At 31.2% G+C, this 8212-nt stretch overlaps 1 protein-coding gene across 2 annotated transcripts in view; it reads right to left on the reverse strand.

Moving 5' to 3' along the window:
* The window catches only part of LOC143231792 (inaD-like protein), a 41223-nt gene extending 33906 nt beyond the window's left edge, over nucleotides 1-7317 (reverse strand). For both annotated transcript variants that reach the window (XM_076466456.1, XM_076466448.1), the window contains exon 1: nucleotides 7187-7317. The gene's annotated coding sequence lies outside the window, so the exon portion shown is untranslated. The remainder of the gene's footprint in view (nucleotides 1-7186) is intronic.
* Between the last annotated feature and the right edge of the window lie 895 nt (nucleotides 7318-8212).

Raw genomic sequence — 8212 nt, forward strand, 5'->3', positions numbered from 1 at the left:
ATAGCAAACTAAATGTGCCCAAGGAAACAATCCTTAAACCAATAACAAACTATGTGATTTTATTTATTAACTTGGGTGCGTTTTGTAAGGTTGAATGCTACTCAAATAGCTTTTACTGCAGAGAATATTTTGGTGGAACTGGAAGAATCCAAACCCGGATGTCCAGTTCCGAAATTCAAAGTACCACCACCTAATTAAATATCTTCCTGTTATTAAACCATGTATTTATCAACACAATCAAGAGTGAATAATGACCTCTCATCTAAGGAATAAATACAATTTGTTAATCAAACCTTTTAATTTTTAGTACAAAGTACAAATTTCATACAATTGACTCATGATATTATCCGTTATCATTTTTACACAACTGCGACTACAATTCCTTAGTTTTCAATAAACGGTTGTATTGACATTATTATTATATTATTCTCTTTCAATGATACCTTACTGCATGTCAACATTAGCTACCACATTCTTTCTCAACAATGTGTTGGTTAATGTTCACTTTATTACGTTATACTATTCTCCCAACAATACTTTCATTCGTGTCTAGACTGTACATCATTGGTACTTACTTTATGAACAAGGTCTAGACTGTACATCATTGATACTTACTTTATGAACAAGGTCTAGACTGTACATCATTGATACTTACTTTATGAACAAGGTCTAAACTGTACATCATTGATACCTGTTTTATGAACAAGGTCTACACTGTACATCATTGATACTTACTTTATGAACAAGGTCCAGACTGTACATCATTGATACTTTATGAACAAGGTCTAAACTGTACATCATTGATACCTGTTTTATGAACAAGGTCTACACTGTACATCATTGGTACTTACTTTATGAACAAGGTCTAGACTGTACATCATTGATACTTACTTTATGAACAAGGTCTAGACTGTACATCATTGATACTTACTTTATGAACAAGGTCCAGACTGTACATCATTGATACTTTATGAACAAGGTCTACACTGTACATCATTGGTACTTACTTTATGAACAAGGTCTAAACTGTACATCATTGATACTTACTTTATGAACAAGGTCTAGACTGTACATCATTGATACTTACTTTATGAACAAGGTCTAGGCTGTACATCATTGATACTTACTTTATGAACAAGGCCTAGACTGTACATCATTGATACTTATTTTATGAAGAAGGTCTAGGCTGTACATCATTGATACTTACTTTATAAACAAGGTCTAGCTGTACATCATTGATACTTACTTTATGAACAAGGTCTAAACTGTACATCATTGATACTTACTTTATGAACAAGGCCTAGACTGTACATCATTGATACTTACTTTATGAACAAGGTCTAGACTGTACATCATTGATACCTGTTTTATGAAGAAGGTCTAGGCTGTACATCATTGATACTTACTTTATAAACAAGGTCTAGCTGTACATCATTGATACTTACTTTATGAACAAGGTCTAAACTGTACATCATTGATACTTACTTTATGAACAAGGCCTAGACTGTACATCATTGATACTTACTTTATGAACAAGGTCTAGACTGTACATCATTGATACCTGTTTTATGAACAAGGTCTAGGCTGTACATCATTGATACTTATTTTATGAACAAGGCCTAGACTGTACATCATTGATACTTATTTTATGAAGAAGGTCTAGGCTGTACATCATTGATACTTACTTTATAAACAAGGTCTAGGCTGTACATCATTGATACTTACTTTATAAACAAGGTCTAGCTGTATATCATTGATACTTACTTTATGAACAAGGTCTAGACTGTACATCATTGATACTTATTTTATGAACAAGGTCTAGGCTGTACATCATTGATACTTACTTTATGAACAAGGTCTAAACTGTACATCATTGATACCTGTTTTATGAACAAGGTCTAGGCTGTGCGCATCTCTAGTTTATCGCTGCTGGATTAGGGACAGCCATCACGGGTAACCATCACGCAGCTTTGCGTAAACTTTAAAATAAACTAAATCTTTCGCAGTCTTACCAACTGATGTTTTACTCACAAATGTAAACATTCCTGTCCAAGTGTGTGCTTAGTCTGATGTTGATCTCTATTGAAACCTTTGTCGTTTTCCAGGTACAAAGAAAGTAATACTATATTCTCTGTCTTATTCGGTTGTCAAACAAGAAGAAAACGTTTCATGATAATATTAATTTTCTACTTGTTTATTTATTTTTATCAAAATTGACGACACGTCCGTTAAAGAAGGTTCTTGGATCTTAGTTTCGTTAGGTTTTGAGATTGCAGTTGGTTGAAGTATTTGACAATTTTATTTAAAGATGTATATTGTACTTGTTTGATTCATTTTGATGCTCATATCATGTTCTAATAAACTTAATATTCTGCACTCGCCCGATGTGGTCTATTGTTGGAGATCTCTTAAACACTGCAACTTGCAAACGGCATTGTTAGGGTATGCTGTAATTCATTATTTTTTATTTACATATTTATAAGTAAGTGACAAAGAGAATTTCGGTAGTATTTTCACTTTATTATCCAACTACAGACCGTAACGGCTTTGTCTTCACTTGAGACCGTCCCGACATCGTAACAATTTTATCTATCCAGTCGTTTAATACGATGAACATGGTCTGTGAGTCACAGTCTAGTGTTTAGAGATGAAGACGTTTTCACCTTTTAATTAATTTGTGAGTTCGCTAACACTAAATCCAAGTACATTACCCAAATATATTAAAAATTGTTTTTAGTAAATTATTGAGATATGTTATATAATGTTAGTATGGTTTTAAAGTCACTGCGACAAAATCCAGTTTTAGGTTTAATTAATTTGTGTGACGACAGTAGAAATAGGATAAAACCGTAACCGAATGTTAACTTAGAACAATCAAACAACACGTACCCGATTTGTGTACATAATAATTTATTATTATCTTTCAAAATTAATGAACAAATTGTTTGTTGTTATGCGCAGGGAACCAAAATACACCACTAGTGCTGTGCTTAGTAAGAATACCGAAATTGGTTTTTAGTCTTATAATAAAACACTTCTGACTGACCTGTTAGCCGCTAGGTGGCTACAGTATTTGTGCGAAATAACATTTATTTCCAAAGTTAAATAAATAATCTAAATCAATAAAAGAACCATTTGCGAGCATTGTTTAAAAAGTATAATACAATGTTAAATTGTCTCATCTATAAATTGTACAAAATAACGTCAGATCAGACTTGACCACGTGGATAAATATTGTATTCTTCAAACCCCTAACGATTACAGTTAGAAAATCTCACTCGTAGCCACATTAAGCATTCCTCACTACGCTCGATGGGTCCTGTTAAACCATGTTCGATGTTGGATGTCCTCAACAGTGGACTTATTTATTTTCGATTAAAAAGGAAAACAGACAAGACATGTTCAGCAAAGTACAGTAACCTTTCTATATAAATCTTATCGAACAGTGACATTAGTATCTTCATATTACAGACTGTACAGCAGTCTTTATATATAAATCTTACGTAACAGTGACTTTAGTATCTTCATATTACAGACTGTACAACAATCTTTCTGTATAAATCTTACGGAACAGTGACTTTAGTATCTTTATATTACAGACTTGCAGTAGCCTTTCTATATAAATCTTATAGAACAATGGCTTTAGTATCTTTATATTATAGACTGCAGCAACCTTTCTATATAAATCTTTCAGAAAAATGACTAATATCTTTATGTTACAGAATGTACAGCAACCTTTCTATATAAATCTTATAGAAAAGTGACTTTAATATCTTTATATTACAGAATGTACAGCAACCTTTCTATATAAATCTTATAGAACAGTGAAATTAGTATTTTTATATTATAGACTGTACAATAACTTTTCTATATAAATCTCACAGAACAGTGGCTTTAGTATCTTTATATTATAGATTATAGAGCAATCTTTTTGTATAAATATTATAGAACAGTGACATTAGTATGTTTATATTACAGACTATACAGCAGTATTTATGTATAAATCTTACGGAACAGCGGCTTTAGTATCTTTATATTATAGACTACAATAACTTTTCTATATAAATCTTACAGAACAGTGGCTTTAGTTCAGTGGAATTTCTAACTCGGGTTTAGAGTGCCTCACGATATAACAAACATGTACACCTATAGGAACAGCTTACGTATAATTGATTTCTCAATAACAATTTTGTTCCTACAGTCTGCAAGTTTGTAGACTTACAAAAATTGAGGTTGATATGTTCCGTCTTGTCGTTTGCTTTAAACCAAACACCTCCAAGTTCATATGACTTATTCCCAGGTGTTGTAAATTCATCAATATTCGTTTGGTCAAGTGAACCTGTGAGCCATCCTGGCTCTTTGTTAGTCTTACTAAACCTGTAAAGATTTTATTCGATAAACTACAAATTAATTGTCACCAGGTCTTCCCTCCCTGTTGGAGTAGGGAGAGATAAAGAAAATTCTCTAGCGAATCGCTTTAAATCGCTAGGCTTATCTGCTACTCTGCCTCACATTAAACTCTACGTTGTTTTAGGTTTATCTATTCGGTTTCGTCAACGATAGGTGTACATTAACTAGATAGTAGCGTACTTAATTAACTCGATATATCAGTTATGTGTTTCATTTTGACACCTCCCAGTTGCTTTGTGAGATTTAAAGTAATGACACCTAGTGCAGCTTGAATAAACCACTTAAATCATAACTTGAAGCAGATAAACCAAGCGGTTGGAAGTTACGTGAAGGATAGTTCGTTCATTGAAACTTTAAATAGACGTGGTAGCCACTTTGGGAACTTCAACAGAATTCGGCTGACCTTTCAATGAAATTACACGACGACGTTTCGATCTATTTATAAAAGCCAAAACTTCATTTCCGTTTCTTTCAACAGGAAGTTACATCGCAGTAAAATTAGGAAACCCACGGATCGTTTAACAAGAGTATTCATCACATCCGGTAAAACCTGCGGATCACGACAAGACCACGCTCGCGCAAGTAGAAAACAATGTGATCTCACTCACTGGGCACGATCTTCCATCCTCAGAAACCGGGTTTCGATACGTGGTGGCCAGAGTATTGTGTGGCTTTGCGTTAGAAACAAAGGATCTTTACGAGGACAGATTACAGTTGAAAAGGTTTTGTTGTATAAGTACAGATGAATAATAAAACAGAATATATTACTGTTGTGTACTTATACGTCAGTGTTGCAGTGATAAAACATTATAATATATTACTGTTATGTACTTGTACGTCATTGTTACAGTAATAAAACATTATAATATATTACTGTTCTGTACCTGGACGTCATTGTTACAGTAATAAAACATTATAATATATTACTGTTCTGTACCTGGACGTCATTATTACAGTAATAAAACATTATAATATATTACTGTTATGTACTTGTACGTTATTGTTACAATAATAAAACATTATAATATATTACTGTTATGTACTTGTACGTCATTGTTACAGTAATAAAACATTATAATATATTACTGTTGTGTACTTGGACGTCATTGTAACAGTAATAAAACATTATAATATATTACTGTTGTGTACTTGTACGTCATTGTTACAGTAATAAAACATTATAATATATTACTGTTACGTACTTGTACGTCATTGTAACAGTAATAAAACATTATAATATATTACTGTTATGTACTTGTACGTCATTGTTACAATAATAAAACATTATAATATATTACTGTTGTGTACTTGTACGTCAGTGTTGCAGTGATAAAACATTATAATATATTACTGTTATGTACTTGTACGTCATTGTTACAGTAATAAAACATTATAATATATTACTGTTCTGTACCTGGACGTCATTATTACAGTAATAAAACATTATAATATATTACTGTTATGTACTTGTACGTCATTGTTACAATAATAAAACATTATAATATATTACTGTTATGTACTTGTACGTCAATGTTACAGTAATAAAACATTATAATATATTACTGTTGTGTACTTGGACGTCATTGTAACAGTAATAAAACATTATAATATATTACTGTTGTGTACTTGTACGTCATTGTTACAGTAATAAAACATTATAATATATTACTGTTACGTACTTGTACGTCATTGTAACAGTAATAAAACATTATAATATATTACTGTTGTGTACTTGTACGTCATTGTTACAATAATGAAACATTATAATATATTACTGTTATGTACTTGTACGTCATTGTTACAGTAATAAAACATTATAATATATTACTGTTGTGTACTTGGACGTCATTGTAACAGTAATAAAACATTATAATATATTGCTGTTATGTACTTGGACGTCATTGTAACAGTAATAAAACATTATAATATATTACTGTTGTGTACTTGAACGTCATTGTAGCAGTAATAAAACATTATTATATATTACTGTTACGTCCTCGACGTCATTGTTACAGTAATGAAACGTTATAATATATTACTGTTACGTCCTGGACGTCATTGTTACAGTAATAAACGTTATTATATATTACTATAGCGTACTTGGACGTCATTGTCAGAGTAATAAAACATTATAATATATTATTGTTATGTCCTTGAAAGTTATGCTTTTTTACATAGCTGTAACAATAATAAAACATTACAATGTATTATGCTTATATATTTGTACGTCATTTTTACAATAATAAAACTATACAATGGATTACCTTTATATACGTGTACGTCATTATTACAACAATAAAACATTACAATGTATTATGCTTATATATTTGTACGTCATTTTTACAATAATAAAACTATACAATGGATTACCTTTATATACGTGTACGTCATTATTACAACAATAAAACATTACAATGTATTATGTTTATAGAATTGTATGTCTTTGTTACATTGTGGCAACATTGTAATGACTAATTTTCACATATGTGTTCGTCATCGTTGCATTATGAAAACCTTGTAACAGTTTACGCTGCACATCAGTGTAAACCTTAATGTTAAATACATTTACCTTTACAAGCCCTCCCTATTCTAACACAATCTTACAATATAACGTGTTCACATTCGTTTTTTCTTGGATGAATTTTGTTTGTTAACAAATAGAAAAGAATAAACATTGTAAGCGTTCGAATAACTTTTAGACATATGAAAATTGTATAATGTCATTGTAAGGACACTAGAAACAAAAAAACTAACAAGAGATATTTTTTCTACTTACCAGTTTGTATCCGATAATTATCACTTTTGTCGCGTCAATAAAATTACTAGGACTGGAGAGAAACTTCGAATCTTACTACTTCACTTATGTACACGTGAAAAGTGTGACCAGTTTTGCACGCGACGTTGGTGATCAATAAAAACCTTATCACTAGAGGGCGTATGATACACGTAAAGAACTGGTACTATTTCACCTGCGAATACCTGTAACAACATGTATCAAACATTTTAAGAAGAGAAGACACTGGGATTGAAAGTTCTGTTAAGACACATAACCTTACAGAGCTTTAATATTACAAGAAGAAATATTTCTCTACTTATTTAGGAATAGTTCTCCCTCAAAATAAAGGTAGCTTTTTTTCACGTATAGCAAAACACAAACTCACAATTATCTACATAAATAAAATAGAAATATTTCCCTCTGTTTATTTTGTTCACTTGTTTACAACTCTTGTAAATCGTCCTGACATATTAACGTTATTAACCGTGTATTCCACAGTTTTATTTAACGATTCCAGACAGTATGTTATTAACCGTGTATTCCACATTTTTATTTAACGATTCCAGACAGTATGTTATTAACCGTGTATTCCACAGTTTTATTTAACGATTCCAGACAGTATGTTATTAACTGTGTATTCCACAGTTTTATTTAACGATTCCAGACGTAGTATGTTATTAACTGTGTATTCCACAGTTTTATTTAACGATTCCAAACAGTATGTTATTAACAGTGTATTCCACAGTTTTATTTAACGATTCCAGACGTAGTATGTTATTAACTGTGTATTCCACAGTTTTATTTAACGATTCCAGACAGTATGTTATTAACTGTGTATTCCACAGTTTTATTTAACGATTCTAAACAGTATGTTATTAACTGTGTATTCCACAGTTTTATTTAACGATTCCTGACAGTATGTTATTAACTGTGTATTCCACAGTTTTATTTAACGATTCCTGACAGTATGTTATTAACTGTGTATTCCACAGTTGTATTTAACGATTCCAGACGTAGTATGTTATT

The sequence above is a fragment of the Tachypleus tridentatus genome, chromosome 1 (assembly GCF_004210375.1).
Source record: "Tachypleus tridentatus isolate NWPU-2018 chromosome 1, ASM421037v1, whole genome shotgun sequence".
NCBI lineage: Eukaryota > Metazoa > Arthropoda > Merostomata > Xiphosura > Limulidae > Tachypleus > Tachypleus tridentatus.